This window comes from Neolamprologus multifasciatus, chromosome 9, assembly GCF_963576455.1.
Source record: "Neolamprologus multifasciatus chromosome 9, fNeoMul1.2, whole genome shotgun sequence".
Taxonomy (NCBI): Eukaryota; Metazoa; Chordata; class Actinopteri; order Cichliformes; family Cichlidae; genus Neolamprologus; species Neolamprologus multifasciatus.
Window position 1 is genome coordinate 10088381 of NC_140447.1, and position 18385 is coordinate 10106765.

The following is an 18385-nucleotide window of genomic DNA, read 5'->3' on the forward strand; positions in this document are numbered from 1 at the left end:
CTGCATATGGTATTGTCCCCTGACTATAGACCTCAGCATCCATGGAGGTTGAATTCTCTACTCTTGCCTGATTCAGCTTTCTGTGACTATCTCATCTGCAATTGATGGTTTCTTAACTACAAATGTTTTAGAGGACATCTCAAATTCTCTACTATGGGAAACACTTAAAGCTTACCTCAGAGGCCAAATAATTATTATTTATAATATTTATCTCACCTATCTAAATCAAAGAAAGCTAAGCAAAATGAACTTTCTGCCAAAATTCAAGCTCTAGACCAGCAACACGCTCAAACTCCCTCACCTGAAATATATAAGCAGAATCTTAACCTGCAATCGGAGTTCCGTCTCCTGTCGACCCATGATGCAGAGCAATTGATATTACGGTCCCGTGGCAACTATTATGAACATGGTAATAAAGCCTCTCGTGTGCTAGCCCACCAGCTACGTCACCAATCGGCATCTCGCCAAATTTTGCAAATTAAAAATGAATCGGGAACTTTGACTTCTGATCCAACTGAAATCAACTCAATTTTTGAGTCATTTTATAGTGCTCTGTATGCATCATAGTTCCCCTCTAATTCCACAGATATGAACCAGTTTCTTAACAAAGGAGTCATTGAAACAAGGCTCTCTCCCTCAGACACTAAGACAGGCTTCTATCTCATACTGCATAAAGAAGGAAAGCATCCTACCTATTGTAGCTCCTATCAGGGCTGGACTGGGACAAAAAATCGGCCCGGGCATTTTGACTAGAGACCGGCCCACCAAAAATGTGACGTCATTCAGGGGTAAAACCGCAAAGGATTCTGGGAACTTGTGGCAAGCGGTACTAGCGCATGCAGGCTTTCAATTGAACTCAGTTACACAGCGATAAAAAGAAACACAAAAAATGGCAAGAAGCTGTTGAATTATTAACTGCAATAGCCGGTGTTGTGCCAAAAACTGATTTCCGGTATTTGCCAAAAACTGATTGCTTGTATTTAAATTGCTATAAGTAACTTGTTGGGCTATAATATGTGAAACATATGTCAAATGCATCCCTCATGGATGACATAAAGTCATATTGAGCTACAAACAACATTAGTGTAACAAGGTAGAAGCCGCAATCAGTCTTTGGCAGTGACTTTTATATAACCTTTATTTATGCCGTTAAAAAAAAGTCTAATTAACATTAAAAATGTCTTTTGTAAGAAGTAGTTGGACAGCAGAAATGGCTCAAATATTACAACAGTTCTGTAAAAATATTTAAAGTGGGAATAAAGGACCGGATTGGTTATAATGTAAGTACAATAACACAGAGTTGTAAAGATACTTGAAAAAACAAATAATTTTTTAATTCCATATATAGCCCCTTTGTAAACGCTGTTCACCGAAGTCTATTTACCAACATAGATATTACAATTTAAAAAATACACGCAAACATTGGAAATCAGTTTTTGGCACAACACCTGTTGCATGACAGCCACGGGAAGCCGACGGGTAAAGAGATCGGTTATCGGATTACGTCGTGGAAATTGTTTAAGCCATGTTTCCGAAGTAACAAAGCCGATGGATGGCCTATAAGATTGCTAAACAAGGGGGAGGGTGCATCCGACCTCCTCGGCTGTAATTGGTCCAGCCCAGAGTCGATCATGACCAATTGGCCAATCCAACACCTTTCATTATTTATACCCTTCCAAAAAAAAAATAAAAAAGTCGATCGGCCCATAAAAACAAAAAATCGCCAGCAGCCCACCGGGCAAATGCCCGGTATGCCCGATGGCCAGTCCAGCTATGGCTCCTATCGACCAATAAGTCTTCTTAATGTAGACTTTAAAATCTTATCCGAACTGCTAGCAACCCTTTTGGAAAGAGTTCTCCCTTCTATTATTCAGACTAACAGACAGGCTTTATTAAAGAAAGACATTCCTTTTTTAATATACGGTCCCTTCTTAAAATAATATATTCCAAAAATCATAGCACTGTTATGAGGTGGTAAGCTCATTGGATGCTGAAAAACCATTTGATCGAGTATAATGGGAGTATCTTTTTGCAGTCTTGAGGAAATTTGGTTTTGGTAACAATTTTATATCTTGGATTCATCTTTTATATAATACGCCACTGGCATCTGTTTGTACTGACACTGGTTTCGGAGTATTTTACTCTCACCTTTACTTTTCACTTTAGCAATAGAGCCTCTCTCTGTGGCTCTCAGAACCTCTCCTCTGTTTCAAGGGGTTATTCGTGGTGGTACGGAACATAGGGTTGCTTTATATGCAGGTGACTTATTATATGTTACAAATCCAACAATTCATTTATCCTCTATAATGAAAATACTTCTACATTTTGGCTCTTTCTCTGGGTACAAGATTAATATACAAAACGTGAATGTTTTCCCATAAACCCAGCTGCACAAGAGCTTAGACAAACCGATTTTGATTTCCAACTAGCTTCTTCAGGCTTTAGATATCTAGGAGTGCATATTACCAGTTATTTAAAGCTTTGCAAATAGCAAATTTTAACCCTTTGCTGACCTATGTAAAGTTGTCTTTTCAAAGGAGGGCAAACCTTCCTGTATCACTTCTTGGCAGGATTAATATTATAAAAATGAATATTCTACCCAAATTTGATCTTTTTCAGTGTATCCCACTGTTTTTACCTAAATCCTTTTTCAAATCTGTGAATCAGGATTTGTATGACCTCACTACAACAGGTTAAGCTCAGTGGGGGTCTTGCTCTGCCCAACTTGATGTTTTATTATTGGGCAGCCAACATTCAAAAGTATACCTATTGGCTGAATAATCCTCAAGCTACTTTGTGTTGCCTTGAGACTCAATCGTGTTTTTCTTTCTCACTCTCAGCACTATTATTTTCATCCCTTCCTGTTTCCCTGTTACAGTTTACAGACAACCCTGTTGTAATTGGCTCTCTAAAAATATGGTATCAATTCCAGTGTCACTTCAATTCAGTCTCTGCTTCTGCTCTGACCCTAATCTGCAACAACTACCTCTTCTCTCTCTCCACCCCCCCACCCCCCCACCCCCCCCCAATCGTTGGTGGACTCCTCCTTTTACATATGCGCAAGAAAAGGTATCAAATGTTTTTATGACTTTTTTAAAGATAACATTTTTCTCAGCTTTAGTGACCTTTGTTCTTTGTATGATTTGCCCTTGTATCATTTGTTCTGCTACTTTCAAATAAGACACTGCATCTTCTATCTTGCCAGAGTTTCCAAGTCAGCCTCTCAAGCCTCGGTGGGAAGACTTATTCCAGTTGAAGCCTCACAGTAAGGCTCTAATATCACAAGTATATACTTTAATTATGGCATCGGGCAATTACTCAACCAAATAATTGCTTTGAGTCGGGAAAAGGAACTGGGTCTTACATTTGGGGAAGGTTACTGGGACAAAATAATTGACAAAATTCATACTTCAGCCTCATGTGCAAGACTCTCCCTTATTCAGTTTAAGACGGTATACAGATTACACTTCTCAACATCTAGATTATCTAAAATATACCCCAGCATTCCTGACCTGTGCAACAGATGCAACGCCTGTTTTTTGCCTGCCCGACACTTAAGTTATACTGGACTTTTTATTTTGAAGTGTTCTCTCATGTTTTGAGCGTTACACTCCAACCATGCCCACTAGTTTGGTGTTTTTGAAGATGCCACCCTGAACCTTAGTCATAAACAGCTGGATGTTTTGTTCACTTCACTGCTGGCACGATGTAGGATTTTGCTGTGTTGGAAAGCTCATCACCCTGCAGCCCGATCACGTTGGCTGGAAGATGTTATGTTCTTTTTAAAAGTGGAGAAAATAAAATTCAGACTCAGAGGAAATGTTAATAAGTTCTCACAGATGTGGCAGCCTTTTATTATTTACTTCAGTTCATTGAAAACACTTCCAACAGACTAAACTTTAGTACCATGGGGTTTTCTTTTGTTCTGGGGGGGGGAGTTGTTTTTTTGTTTTTGTTTGTTCTTTTTTTTTTTTTCTTTGCTTTTTCTTTTGTTTTGTTCTCTGTGTGTTTTCCCCCTTTTATTTTTATTTTATTTGTTATCATCCTAACTTTAATGGCCTAATCTGTATTGAGATATATCTTTGTATCTGTGGTACTTGCTTTATTGGGCCTGATATGTCAACTTACATGTAAAAACTCTATAAATAAAGAGGAGGGGGGGGGAGAAAGTTCAGTTTTGAATGGGTGTAAATATTTTATTTACAGTTTCTCATACAAAAGGCATATTGTATTCTTCATGTACATTCATACCAGCAGCAGGGTTAAATTCATACTGGCCGTTGCCTGGTGGCATCGACCAGCCAAACATCTGGGGCGAGTTGGGGAAGGTCCATTGATGTCCAGGAGCAAAACTGTCCACAGCATGATGATAGGGGCCCTGATGGTTTACACCATTTGAGATTGAGTTTACCTCCTGGTGCTCGGTGTACTGCTGCCTGAATGGGGGCTGTCCCTCTCCCTGAAACTGAATCACAGACAGGTGGACTGTCAGTAAAATAAGAACACTTCAAGAATACTTCAATCAATTCCCCAGATAATGACAGAATCAGAAATGGTGCTTTTTAATAATAGGAGATACTCTAATGGGAGATGTCTCTCTCCCTGAAACTGAAGGGGACAAGGGGACTGTCAGTAAAACGAGAATAGTTGTTTTAAATTATTGGCATTACACTTTTTTAAATACAGTCAATTCCCCAGATAATGACAGAAGCAGAAACAGTGCTTTTCAATAATAGGAGATACTTACATGAAGTGGGACGCCCTGTTTCACATGCTGAGGATGTGACCTCCTCCTAAACTTACTCCATCTGTTTTGAAACCAAGTTTTTACCTACAGATGGAAGAAAACAGAAAACATTTCATGAGTACAATGGACCCAAAATTCAATTTCTTAGATTCTAGTAAGTTGAAAAACACTCACCTGTTTGTAGGTCAGTCCTGTCATCTCTGCCAACTCTTTCATCTCTGTTGGCTCATAGTAACGTTTCAAATTAAACTGATGGACAAGAATATCCAACTGTCTCTCTGTGAACACCACCCGGGCCTTTCCTTTAGGTTTCTCTGGAGCAGTGCTGGGATGGTCCAGAGTGGCAGTGATGTTGCCATCCTGGCTTCTTGGGACAGCAAAATCTCTGCTGTTTTCTGCTCTGAGACAGAGCTGGAAACTGTCTCAGAGGTAGCAAAGGTTTTGTTGCCCATCTCCTTTCTTAGAGCAGTCTCTGCCCATGTAGAGAGTTCTTCCAAGGAAAGACTCCCTTCAAGCCCGCTGCCTGAACTCCACGAGTCTGTGAGGGTAAAGACACAAGAGGCCAAGTAAGAACAAGTCTATATGGTCCACATGGGTCAGTTACTGATATGTTTTGGCACGATTGACTTTGTAACAGAAATAATAAAAAAGGGAATAGTGATGAGTTTAAAACACAACAGTTTCACACAAACTTGGGGAAAAAAGTGGTCGGATATTTGTAGTGTTTGTTTCTCTTCTGAGACAGCAGGAAAAAAAGTTTTTAAAAAGGTAAATTGCTGAGCCTGAAACACAACAGTTTCCCAAAAAAGTGGAATATTTGTACATTATTCAGAACCAAGAGTGACTTCTGCCATCAGGATTTACAACACAGAGTGAAAGAGTATTTTTGCAAGTTGTCTTAGATGTTAGCCAACTCTGTTCATGTAGCTCACCAGGCAACAATGCTGAGTACATACCTGGAGAAAAGTGCATCCCATAATCTTCCATCTTTGAAATCCCAGTGATTAAAACAGGAAAGCTGGAGAAAGTATCTCTGCTGAAAGAGCTCCAAACCAAGCAGGAAGGTGAATTAAGACTTAAGAGCAATTCTCCTGGGCTTTCAGCTCACAGTTTATAAAATCTCAAAACTGCAATGCCTAAAATTACTATTCTACTTTCAATTAAACCTCCTACCCATTACTTTAGTGTCCGTTTTAACTGCTCTTAAAATAGCAAAAAATAAATAAATTCAACATGTGAGTTCTTCCCACTCACATAGATCATTTTTGCAAATGCATCCTCACACTAATTTGATCTCCAGGCGTTCAGTTGCACCTTTGTGTAAACCCCCAAAGCATCTTTTTAAGGTCAAAACAAGTTTTTCAAACTCTGACAAACCATTAAAAAAATCTCACACTGAATATCACGATGACCACTGACCACTCGTTTTGTCTTCATTAACTTTATTAAATGAAACAGTTTAAAAGTGGCAACTGAAATTACATCAATTGAACTCAGCATCTTTGAAAATGTTTTAAAATAAGCAAAATTATACCAATATTACATACAACTAATGACTTACATAATTAAGATCTTTGTGATCATGTGGAGAACATTGAGTTTATAAGGTAGCACATGGTAGCTTTCACCTTTGAAATGCACCTCTACATTGTAAAAGTCTCTGACACTAAAACACCCACATAAGTCAATGCAAACAATACCAAGGCTAACGATCCACAACAACGCTCGTCATAAACCCACGGACACATGCATCTGGCCTCCTCTGGCTCATTCAGAATTAAAGAGACGCACCCAGTTCAGCCAGTGACCACTAAACATACGCTAATGTGTCTTTTAGAGTTCCTGTATCACACCCTGCTACCTCTGATTAATTATCAGGTCAATGCAGACAGATGGCACCATGGCCATGAGAAATAAATAAAGGTTTCTGTGTTAACATGTCTTGATTTGAAGTAATTTCAAAGACACAGAAGTCGTCATATGTGCAGATGACACAAAGTTATTGTGGAAGTAACTTGGAACAACTTCTGAATGAACTAGAAAATGAATTCTGAATTCTCGGTTATTTCTATAATCAGTTAACACTGAGTCTGAGCAAAACAAAACTCATACTATTCAGGAGTCTGATATCCTCACATTCTTATAGCTTCAGCCCCCCTCCACCTAGTCATAAAACCTAAACATCCACATTCTTTCTCTCTCTCAGTGAGCCTAGGTTATGACCTTGGCTTCCTGTGCAGTATGTTCTGTTCTTTTCTAATCAGACAAATAAGGTGATGACTCTCTGCACACAGTATTTCTTATACTTCAGCAGTATAATGCATCATAAAAATAATATCATTCATTCACAATAAATCAGCAGTCTAATGTAATACAAATCAGTTTAATAAATCTAATAGTTATCACCTCTTCTAAGTCAGGAGAATAATGCAAACTAAAACTGCATAATAATTTCACAATCTTTAATAACAATGTTAGCCCTCAACAGGCAGGAAACCATAGATGGCAAAGGAGACAGAGTGAGAGCAGCAGAGTAGAAAGAAGATGGGGAAACAGGAGCAGCAGTGGGAGCAGGCCCAACAGGAAAAACATGGGTGGAGGCAGCAGCAGCAAGCAGAACATGTACAGGAGTCAGAGTGAGAGCAGCAGCAGAAACAGTAAAAAAGCTGGAAAACACAAAGGTGGAGGCAGGAGCAGCAGGAAGAGAAGCAAACTTAGTAGCAAGAGAAGAAGCAGAGGAGGAAGTACATGGGGAAGCAGGGGGAGGAGCAGCAGTAAAAACAGGGGTGGAGGCTCCAGGAGGAGCAGTAGCAGTAAAGGTTAGAGGAGTTAAAACAAACCATCATCCCTAAAGACAAACTTCCTTCACACTTTTAAATGATTTTTTCCCCCAAACAGCATTTAAATTCTACTTAAAACAAAATATAAAAAATGTTCTGCCCTGTTTCTTCTGAATAAAGTCTTCAGCTTCAAACCTGCTCTGTGTCTCTGTTACACCGAACATCTGCAGATTATTGATTTACTGATGTCAGTCCCACATTGAGATATTTGTTGAGGTACTTTCCGTCATTCTGTTTATAATCCAATAGTGCATAGTTGAATGAAAACACATTTCCAGGCAGGTATGTTGATGTCCATTTTTTTCACATGGAATAAATAGCCATATAAATATATATATAAGAGAGCATCACAGAGACTTTATTATTCCCAGAGGAAAAATTAGTTGTCATAGCAGCAAATACAGAACAATCATCAAGCACACACCAATTAATGAAACTACAGGAATGTCTTAAAGACATAAAGACCTGATGACCTCTAATTTTCTGCCTCTAAATTCAGATAAAACTGAGGTTATTTTACTCGGCCCTGAAAATCTTAGAAATATGGTCTCTAACCAGATTCTTACTCTGGATGGCATTACCTTGGCCTCCAGTAACACTTTCCAACTTTCCACATGTAGAAAGTTAGTTTTGAATTGTTGAAACGAACATTGTATTTACAGTTTCTCATACACAAGGCAGATAATATTCTTCATGTAATTATTTTTTACAAATACTGGAAGTACAACAAACCGAAACAAAACAAATTTTCATGAATTCATCTGTTAATGTTATATGCAAAACCTCTCTCTGATTTCCCAGTATGTATTTTGGATCGACTAAAACGTATTTACAATAGCCAGAGTCGACTGAATTCAAATAGTTCTTAAATCCAACGGTTAAAAATAAAGGTCCGAAAATTCAGCCCATTCCTTTTATTTACTGGAAGAGATCAAATCTGAGACTCTGTTGTGTTGAGCTACATGAAGACAAGTAGATTCAAACTTAATACAAAAAAATCCATTACAATATTTGTAATTAAAGGATCGTTAGCTGCTGGCAAGCCTCTCTACTTGCTCCTTCAAAACTTGTGTTGTGAAAACCAAAGTTTTTGTTGATCAACAGGGTTGAATTCATAATTGCCGTTGCCTGGTGACATTGACCAGCCAAACAACTGTGGTGAGGTGGGAAAGATCCATTGAGGTCCAACCGCAAAATTGCCCACAGCCTGATAATTTGCACCACTTCTGATTAAATTGATCTCCAGGTGCTGGGTGTACTGCTGCTTGAGTGGGGGCTGTCCCTCTCCCTGAAACTGAATCACAGACATCACAGTCAGTAAAAGTACAATACAAAGTTCTTGTTTCAAATTATACTCAATACATTTCAAACGAAATTAATGAATGAATTACCCAGATGTCTGAATCAAAGTTTAATAAATGTCAGGGTCCTGGGTCTCCTGACCCAGCATGTTTAGTTCTTTGTGATTTTTGTATTATTGCACTTGTGTGAGTTATTCTATGGTTTCTAGTTTCGATCCCTTGCCCTTCATGTTTCTCTGCATCCCCTCTGTTCTGTGTAAGTCTGTGTCTGCATGTTTGAGTTTCCCTCTGTGTCTTTCGGTTCTTAGAGTCCTCTGCCTTATGGTTTATGTCTCTGTGTTTCTTAGTTGCTGTCTCCACGGTGTCAAGTTTGCGTCTCTGTGTGATACTTCCTCTTTTACTTTGATGGTCCGTGTCTTATGTGGATGCGTCCTGCTTTGCTTGTCTCGTCAGTCCTGATTTCTCCCAGCTGTGCCCTCCTACTGTGTCTCATTCCCCTCGTTACTTCCCAGTGTATTTAAACCCTGTGTTTCTCTGAGTCAGTGTCGCGTTGTCCCTCATGCTGTGTGAATCTCCCTGTGAGTTTAGTTTGTGAGTTTCCAGTTTAGTTTGAGTTTCCAGTTTAGTTTTGTATGGCTGTCTCCTGCCAGCAAATAAAGCTGAGTTCTTTGTGTTTAAACCTCGTACCTGAGTGCCTGCATTTTGGGTTCAACTCCTGCCTGCCGCACAGCGATTCATGACAATAATAGGAGATACTTACATGAAATGGGACACCCTGATTGAGATGCTGAGGATGTGACCTCCTCCTAAACTTTCTCCTTCTGTTTTGAAACCAAGTTTTTACCCAAAGATGAAAGAAAATAGAAAACATCTAATCAGTACAATGGAGACAAGATTGAACACGAATTCAATTTCTTATGTTTTAGTAAGCTGATAGACACTTATCTGTTTGTAGGTCAGTCCTGTCATCTCTTCCAACTATTTAATCTCTCTTGGCACATTTAGTATTTACTGTTATATTCCCATAGATCATCATGATGTTGTTTATTATATTGCTCTCTTTTTCTTCTGCTTGTTTTCTCTTTTTTCTTTCTCAACAGGTGATCCAGGTGATTGATATATACATTTTTTTGTCTGCTTATTTTGTTAGTTTTTGTTTTTTACCCTTTATCCCCACCCTCTTCTCCGCTGTTTTTCTTTCCCTCTTTCTTTCTCCCCTTTCTTTTCCCCAGTCAAGTCTGTCCCGTATTTAGCAAGTGAAAATAAAATAAAATAAACAATAAAAGGTGAATCAAATAGACCATTACGGCAAGGCTGGGATGGTCCATTTGGTAAAGTAAATTCGTTGGGGATCTTTCTTTGCCTTTTGACAATAATTCTGATGGCAAAAGAGCCAAACGGGACAGGCAAATGGGACCCATAAAAAAAACTGAATATGAATTAACCTAATTTGAAATTCAATTTATTGGTTTGAAAATTATCATCACTAAATTGAAATTGAATTTTATATTTTAAAAATGAATTGATTTGCTTTGAAACCGTATTTTATCCTTTACAAATTTAGCTCTCGAATAATTTCAGTTTCACCGGTCACCATTCAGTTTCAGTTCTACAATACAAATTCATTTCCAAAATCCAGTTTTTTGGGACTTGCATCCGGTTCCGTTTCAAGAGTAATCAGCGCAGATTAATAGAACTACAGCTGTGTCTGATTTCAGGGGAAGGATGCGCCAATACCATATTTGGAGGCAATGACGTCACGGCGACGCAACGAAGGCTGTCCGATTTCAAAGAGTGCTCAAAATGTGGAGACAAATGCGTCCTACTTTGCCCCGAATTTTAAGGATGGGTCCAATGTATCCTTCGTGTCCTAATATATCCCAGGATTCATTGCGGGTCATAGAGGAGATTTGTTTCTGATAACGATGGTGGTTGAAGCGGGAGAGGAAAACACTTTCAAATGTAAGTATATGAAAATCTGGTTGTACAAAAGTTAAATTGTTATAGCGGTTGTGTTGTTAAGCTTTGGGCATCTGCATAGACATGTTTTTTTTTTTTTTAATTTTATTTAGATAACCATAAACCAGCTCGTATGGTGGGTCCCGCGATTTTTCATGTATTGCTGCTTATATACAGCTAATTTGGATTTTTTCGTATTGATGATATGTTGTGGGGAACAAAGACCAAACGCCTTAATTTATTAAAACGAGGAGAAAACGATCACCTCTTCACTGGGGTGAAGAATTGGGCCGCTACGGAGTACGGTTCTATTAACCCTCATGGTAAATGGTAAATGGCCTGCATTTGTATAGCGCTTTTCTAGTCCAAGGACCCCAAAGCGCTTTACACTACATTCAGTCATTCACCCATTCACACTCACATTCACACACTGGCGATGGCAAGCTACATTGTAGCCACAGCTGCCCTGGGGCGCACTGACAGAGGCGAGGCTGCCGGACACAGGCGCCACCGGGCCCTCTGACCACCACCAGTAGGCAAACATGGGGTTAGTATCTTGCCCAAGGATATTTGGCATGCAGCCAGGAGGCAGCCTGGGATCGAACCACTGACCTTCTGATTAGTGGCTGACCTGCTCTGCCACCTGAGCTACAGCCACCCTCATGCTGTACAGCAGCGGTCCCCCACCTTTTTTTCCACATAAAATGATCCGACCAAGACAAATACTGTGGTATTTTGTAAATATAATAATAAACGTGAATGTACTGTGTAATTGTGTAACTCTATTAGCAGCGTCCTCCTGAAAATGCGCCAACATTGAGAGTAACATCCTCCTCTCTGCCGCTTACTGCTCGCTGGTCGCTATGGTAACGTGTAAATATTTATTTCAAAATAAGACACACAACTACAACAAGGGAAAAGACCCAAGGAAACCGAGTTAATGATAAAACCCCTGAAAACCATAAATTTCACACCGGAGCCTCAACTCTCGTGGCCCGGTACCAAACGACTCACGGACCGCTGCTGTACAGAACCTGTGATGTCCAGATGGTGTTCCTTTGGTGTTCTGCTGTGAAAACCTTTGGGTTTAGGGATTAACATAGTGTCCATGGTTTCCTTTCTTCTCTTATTTGTTGTGTGTGATTCAGGACAATTCTGGAGAAGATGGGCCTGCAGGTGAAAGTCACCTCCTTGCAGGCCAGAAGACATGGGATAACTTTAAAGAATACAAAGTACGTAAAGTACGTACGTATGTGTGTTATCAAGAAGATAATTCTTAAGAACACAAGTTAATAAATGTGCAATTACTAAGAGTTGTTGTGGTGTTTTTATTTGCCCCCTATAATTTTTGATTTCCTCTACCTTTAGGATTGCAAGTATCCAGGCTCAGGAGAGGGGGTCAGTGGGAAGCCCACTGCTGCTACTTGGCCATGGTTTGCCCTCATGGATGAGGTGATAGGACAGATGCCTTCCACTAAGCCTCCTGTCCTAATGTCCTCTCTCCCCGAGGACACTCCAGGGCCAAGCACAGCAGTGGGTGACCAAAACGACAGCGATGACGAAGCAGCTCAGCCACCTACAACAGGGATAAAGAAGAAAATAGACGGGGATGATGAGCTGCTAGGCAGCAAAGAGAGGCTGAGGAGAGGAGAGCAGGGAGAGGATGGACAGACTGTTTTCACTTCTAGAAAGATTAGTTCCAAAATAAGTTATGTATTGAGAAATTTATTTATTTGAATATATTTGTTACATTGTTATATGTGTTGCATTAGTTTAAAGGTTTTATATTATTAATAAATATATTCAAACAAACAGTAATTGTCACTGAAGTCAATTTGATTTACAGGTATTTTTAACATGTATGAACATGATGCTAACTTTGAACAATATTGTTATTTATTTGATAGCAATAAAGTAAATAACAATAACAATTAATTGATTAAACAATTTACAGTTGTTCACACAGGATTAACCCAAGTGACCTGTTCCTGGACCGTTTCTTTAGCAACTGTAATAGATTACAGGAAGTCTCTGGCAGTGTTGCTGAATCTGTCATGGTCCCCGTGCCTCGTTGGCTGACTCTGTTTGGCAACATGTTTTGTTTATTTTTTTCCCCTCGCGCTCTCTCTCTCCTGGTGCTCATTACGGGCTCCCGCCCCTGGCCCACACACCTGTGCTCACCGTCACACCTGCAGGCGATCCCAGCTGATTTGGAGCACTATTCACCCTTCGTCGTTTGGACCGACCATAAAAACCTGGCCTACCTGCAATCTGCCAAGAGACTCAATGCTTGACAAGTAAGGTGGGCCCTGTTTTTCACTCGTTTTCATTTCACTGTCACCTACAGACCCGGATCCCGAAATATCAAAGCAGACGCCCTGTTCCGTCAATTCTCGGCCTCGGACGGAAGGACCGTTCCTGCCTCCATTCTTCCTGCTACGTGCACTGTGGGCGCCATTGCCTGGGAGATTGAGGAAATTGTTCGGGAGGCGCAGGAGACAGAGTGTGACCCCGGAGGAGTGCTGCTCCATCGGCTGTTTGTTCCTCAGTCTGCGTGATCCCAGGTTCTGCATTGGCCTCATACAGCTCGCTTCATTTGCCACCCTGGAGTTCAGCGCACCATTAATTTCCTCCAACGGTACTTTTGGTAGCCATTTCTAACCCGAGATGTGCGGGAGTACGCCTCCGCCTGTACTGTCTGCGCCCGAAATAAACCTTCTCATCAACCACCTGCGGGACAGCTTTTAAAGCCTCTCTGGGTTTTCAACCACCACTGTTTCCCTCTGTGGAGGATGACCACCCTGTGTCTTCAGTTCAGGCCCATCTGCACAGGTGTCGCTGGGTGTGGCGGGCCACCCAGGCGGCGTTGCTCCGCACCCGGGACCAAAACAAGCAGATCGCCGCCGGACGCCAGCACCTGACGACGCCGTGGGGCAGAAGGTATGGCTTTTTACATGCTTTGTACCTCTTCGGGCAGAATCTAAGAAACTCTCCCCCAACTTTATCGGCCCATTTGAGGTCTCAGCTCTGGTCAATCCTGTTTCCGTCAAGCTCAAGTTGCCACACAATATGAAGATACATAACGTCTTTCATGTTTCCCAGATTAAACCTGTCTTGTCCAGTCCTCTGTGCCCTCCTTTCAGGCCCACGCCTCCCGCCCGGCTCATGGATGGCTTGCCTGCCTACTCGATCAACTTTAGAGCACTATTTATGACGGCGGACCTGTGTCATCCTTCTCTGGATCATTGAGCCATCAGCGTCAGTCTTCTTTCTCTGTGTGTATATAGATCTGCCCTGGACCCGAGCGAGCGTGTGTGAGTTTGGAACCCACTGAGAGCGTGTATTGGATTAATCCCTGCTTCCCCCTGCACCCTTTTCCCCCACCACACTGTATATATATTCTCACCTGGTGTCTCACTGTAAATAAACGCACTTTCTCTTTACCAAGGATACCTGGCCTGCGCGTGAGTCCGTTTCAAACATTGTGATAGAATCTGCCCGAGCAATATCAGACATGGATGGATGAGGTGCTGCAACTGAGACCTGCATCGTCCATCCACAGGGTTTGCAGGGCTGGCTCACTTGTGGCTGCCACACCACTAAGATGTTTTCAGAAATATGCAAGCAGGAGATGGTGCATGCTATATTATTAGTATAATACTTGTAACTCTGTAGCAGGCAACAGTTTGATAAAGTGCTATGTAAAAACAAACAAACAAAAGATTAGATTTTATACGTTTCAAAGATATTTAGTTTATATATTTTATATGATACAGTACATATGTAAGAATGACTGATGTGCCAAAAAATGATCGTTGATGATCCAGAGTTGTCATCTTGTACCCTCTCAGTGCCCTGTATGCTAGCAGAGACCCCTACAGTAGAGAAACAGTTTGGATCACTTTGAATGACAGCGATTAAAAGGAGGTTTTTGTATCAGTACTAAGCTATGTTGATTTTAACGCTGAGGTAATTTTCAGGGAACTTTACTGATAATTAGGAATTTGGAGAAAGACACAAAGTCACTTCGTTATTTAAAAAAAGCTGAATCTGCTCAGTGAAAAACACAAATGATTAAAAGATTAAATGTAACGACACAAAGTTAAACAGTCAGAAAGTCATATAAAAAAAAAGTGCCTCCTCCCCCTCCCACCTGTCCTGTTTCAAGTGGAGTCCCGCCTCCTTCTAGTAAGCAGCTCACCTGTGTGTCCGTGTTTAGTGTCCGGATGTGGAGTGGAGCTTGTTGGTATTTGTGTTTGAAGAAACTGTAAGTTTGCTTTGTTTCCTCCTTTTAGAATTTGTCTTTAGGAACTTTAGGAAGAGAATGTGAATTGAGACATTTGTATTTACATAACATACAATAAATCAGATGTTTGATTTGAATTGGACTGTAAATCAAACAAACTCCTGGGCTTGTGATAGTGTTTTCAGCTCTGTTAAATAACATGTTGTTACTGCTTCACAAAGATCAGGTGTGCTTCAAATTGAAACTCTACTGCATAGAGTTACTAGTTTTTCTAGTTTAAACTTCCACTGAAAAGCGTTTCCTTCACTTAAAACACCACACATCACTTGAGGCAGCTTTGTTTCTCATGAATATATTGAAGGACAGAGCTTTTTGTGTTCTACTTTCTTGAGTTCCTCTCAATAAGCAGCTCACTTTGTGTTCTCAGTCCTTCTGTATCTAATATCTGCACATAACTCCTGAAGATTGACAGTTTTGCTTTGCTGTTTTAAATCCCAGGACCAGAAGCTTAGCTCTGAGATCCAGAAGGAGATCATGTCTATCTTAAAGGTTAAATCAGATTTAACACAAGTCTGATATTTAAGTTTGTTCTCCATAGAAGACAAAGGATAGAAAGGATTTATTTGAACTTTGAATCATATAAGGTTATTCCTGCAGACCTCGAATAAAATGTTTTTAACATTTAAATGTCACAGTACATCTGAGTGAAAAATAAGTCAAGATTTGTTTCTTTAGCATGCATATAACAACCTCAGTTGAGCAAAGATATCCTGCTTAACTAGAGCTGGCAGCCAGTAAGCAGTTTTTTAGAGCCCAGATCTAAAAATGTGTAAGTGCAGTTGGTTCATAGACCCCTTGGCCTGAGGAACAGAATATGACAGGTAGTTACTTACTAGAGCAAGTACTACGGTACTGCACGACTTTTTTAAGAAAAGCAAGAAGTTCTGTGTAATAGAGTAATAATTTTCTTGAACAACAACCCCAACAGTGCACATCACTGTGTGAACTTTACTCTGACTCAGAGTTGTCTACTCTGAGCAGTTAGACAACATTTTTTTTGGAGTGAACACATAAAGGTGTGGCTCACAGACACAAATCCAGTCTGATGCAAGACTCAAAGATCAGTTTGTACACAGACAGTAAAAAACTGCATTTACAGTCTGTCAAAAAAGTGAGCACATCCCTCATATGTTTGTGAATATTTTGCTATATCTTTTCATGGGACAACATTGAAGATATGATACTTTAATACAATGTAAAGTAGCCAATGTACAGCTTGTATAATGGTGTAAATTTGTTGTCCCCTCAAAATAACTCAACATACAGCCATTAATGTTTAAACTGTTGGCAAAAAAAGTGAGTACACTCGTGTGATTTCAGGATTCATGTATGGCATGTGTCAGCTCCATGGCAGTAAACACAGGACTAATCTGTTAATGATTTGAATCCAGAGTGATTTTGCTGCCTCCGTCAGTCTGTGGAGAAGGCGGAGAGGAGCTGCTGCTCTCACTGACACACTAACTGCAGTTTGAGCTCGGTCGCTGTTCCACAGTAACTGCTGTTAGGTGGACACATCTTTTTGACCATAACCAGTTATAGTGTGAACAGCGGTTGGAGGTCGGGGGTCTTTATAATTACAGTGTGTTGTGGAAGTTTTCCCACTTAAATAAAGCCTGCAGACGAGCGGTGAGCGGTAGCTAACATTCTTTAATTCCATGCACACACAAAGAACAGACAACCAAACAAGCTTGTGGAGCCCTCCATGGCCGCGGGACAGACGGTCAGCAGAGTTCTCACTGAGCCAAAGTCAACCTCTCAGTTAAATACCTTCTTCAGGAACAAAGGCAGTACACAGCTGTTTCACACCTTAAAGTTCACACTCCCTTGCTACTTCCCAGAGTCCTCAAGAGACAAAAGACTGGTCCTCTGGAGTTCCTGTTTCCCCAACATCTTTGCTACACCCCCTACCATTTGTCTTAAGTATGAGTGTCAGACATGTTAAAACAATGAAATAATGTGATTAATACCTTAGTGAAAGAAATTCCTCTACAATCCCACCCTTTGATTCTAAAATCAAGAATCACATTAAAACCAGAATTTCTTTCCTGACATTCTGTATATCACATCAACATTATTGTACACTTAAAGGAGTTTCACACTGTGTATCCTCACTTCACTGTTCTCCCACCACCCTTTGTTCATCTTTAATCTTCCCCACAATCTAAGCTCCCACATGCAAATGGAAACAACAATGATACAGAGGAAAGGTCTTTTCCAGAGTGTCAAAGTACTTTGCATGGCAAAGTGAAACAGCATTAGGTGGTCATTCTCTGTCACAGTTATGGCTCCTGGTGTCTGTGCCATTTACAGAGTCATAATTCCAACGCTGATCTTCCTTGCGCTGTCACTTTTGGAGCTTGGCACGCTCTCTCCATCCCTCGATTTCTGTTCCAACGCAGCTGTAGATTTAAGGCAGAGCACGTCGTACACCTTAGTTGTCTTCCTCAGCGTCAACGACGAAACTCTTTCATTTTATTTTTAAGATTTTTCTGTTCAAAATCTCCTCGTGACAATCCTTTGGAAGCCCACTGTCGTTTGTCTGTTGTCCTGCAGATGGTCCCTGCTTCTCACTGGTCCACTTGAAGTGTTGTCTCCTAGTCACAGTTTGCATCTGCGCCTCAGTCAATCCTTCCATATCCCTCATGTCATGGTTCCTGCAATTTAAAAATGAAAACTTCCCCGGAAAAACCCTCTTTTGCCCTATGTTAGCTTAGCACAATTAGACATGCACAATAAAGTTGTGCATTGTCTCTTAAAAATTCTCAGGGCTTCTCCCCTAGAGTAGCTTCACTCCAGGCCCTGTTGTAAGAAAAAAACATTAGCCAGTGGTGTGTCCTGCTGTAAATCATGTGATTAGATCATATGATTAACCCTCTGCTGTGGAAAAAGTGATATAGATGTTAGCGCAGCGCGTCTGTATGCACACTTTCTCACAGTGACCTCTGCACTGTAAACAATACAAGGTCATGAATAACACACCGCTTGTAAATTCACAAAGACACAGAAAGTGGCATTAAAAGGTTAAGTCAGCACGGCTCAAAAGCCCATGCAACCCAGGATGTTGCTGTCACCTTTCTGCTCCTGTAAAAAGAAACATACATATATACATCCACCCTTTTGTCTCTCTGGGTGGAGGTGCAATCTTGCATATTGGTGTCAAGTCAGTCAAGTTTTTGTCAGTCCAGTCAATCCCCGTGTTTATTGCTGATAGCAGAACCTCTTGTGTCGCAAT

General features: G+C 40.6%; 1 protein-coding gene and 1 pseudogene across 2 annotated transcripts in view; one reads left to right on the forward strand and one right to left on the reverse strand.

Annotated features, from left to right (window-relative positions):
- LOC146511014 (leukocyte elastase inhibitor-like) overlaps positions 1-18385 on the forward strand; it is a 258585-nt gene that overhangs the window by 235313 nt on the left and 4887 nt on the right. The gene's annotated exons all lie outside the window — the stretch shown is intronic.
- Positions 3430-6710, reverse strand: LOC146511027 (uncharacterized; annotated as a pseudogene). Its single transcript, XR_014875961.1, has 2 exons — positions 5704-6710; positions 3430-5285 (listed from the first exon to the last, which is right to left on the reverse strand). The product of XR_014875961.1 is annotated as an uncharacterized LOC146511027 (transcript).